A 1,130-nucleotide genomic window follows, 5' to 3' on the forward strand; every position below is an offset into this window, starting at 1 on the left:
ATTTCCCAAACATCCCTGCACGGCCATATAATGTCCCAACATACTATTCTAATATTTCCTGATCTCCTTCTATTTCTCCAGTATCCTGCACCCTGTCCCCTCATATAGTGAACCCCCTTATGCAGATTGTTCTGTCCAGCATACACTGCACCCCCATACCGAGCCCAGTATATCCCATTCCAGGCTCTCCTTGTCTCACTATGGTGCAGGAAATGCCGAGTGCTCGTCACGTGACAATAACCCAGCCGGTTCCCCCTGGCAGCACGCCATGTCACGTGACACAACACAAGGAAGTGACAGAAGTGATTGCTGGGAATAGTAGTCTTCAGCTGGGCGGTTGTGTTGTCCATAGAAAGATATAAAAGGGATCCTCACGTTTTGCGCACTCATGCAGGTAAGACGGAGGAAGATTGATATCGAACTATATGTAGCGCACCGGCTATTGTGGCCACTTTCTCTGACACTTCCGGTTAAGGTGACAGGATTTGACAGGTTGTCACATATCAGTAGCGGCTTCTATATACACACAACGTCTATATATAGACACGGTTATAACAGTTATCCACTTTAATTTTGGTATCAAAACCAGAATTTGGTGCAGTTACCACAGCCAAGACAATTGGCGCACTGACAACTAGGGATTGCAGGCACTGACAGGTTGACTTCAGGGGTCCTCATAGCCACGCATTTTATCTTTGGCTTTCTAGTTGCTTGGCAACCATCATCCGTTTGTGTTCAGGCCCTGTCGTTGCTGTTCTGTCAGTGTAGGCTTCTTTGCTTTGTTTCCGGGCTGCACATTTATTAGGGCCTCAGCAACATTTCTGCAACATGCCAGAGTTTTAGCTGCTGGTTCTTTAAAGAGGAAGTAAATGCAAACATTGCCCAAAACAAAAAAAATCTACTTACCTTCAATTTCACAGAGCAGTTGATCCATCGGGAGGTTTCTTCCAGTGTCGTCCTGGTATCTGTCTTCGGGCCGGCCCATCGGGTGCCACCATCTTTTCCCCTTCTGGGTTCTTACTACCTCTCTCGACCCAGGTGCGAGATCGGGTGACATAGATGGGGAAAGAAAACTTGCTGATCTCACTGCTCACTACCCTTTTATGTAAAGTGGAAATTATGAGTTTAGG

General features: G+C 46.7%; 1 protein-coding gene across 1 annotated transcript in view; it reads left to right on the plus strand.

Moving 5' to 3' along the window:
• Positions 1-264: 264 nt before the first annotated feature.
• PIGC (phosphatidylinositol glycan anchor biosynthesis class C) overlaps positions 265-1,130 on the plus strand; it is an 18,347-nt gene continuing 17,481 nt past the window's right edge. The window contains exon 1 of the mRNA XM_072419938.1: positions 265-394. The gene's annotated coding sequence lies outside the window, so the exon portion shown is untranslated. The remainder of the gene's footprint in view (positions 395-1,130) is intronic.

Source organism: Pyxicephalus adspersus, chromosome 8 (assembly GCF_032062135.1).
Source record: "Pyxicephalus adspersus chromosome 8, UCB_Pads_2.0, whole genome shotgun sequence".
NCBI lineage: Eukaryota > Metazoa > Chordata > Amphibia > Anura > Pyxicephalidae > Pyxicephalus > Pyxicephalus adspersus.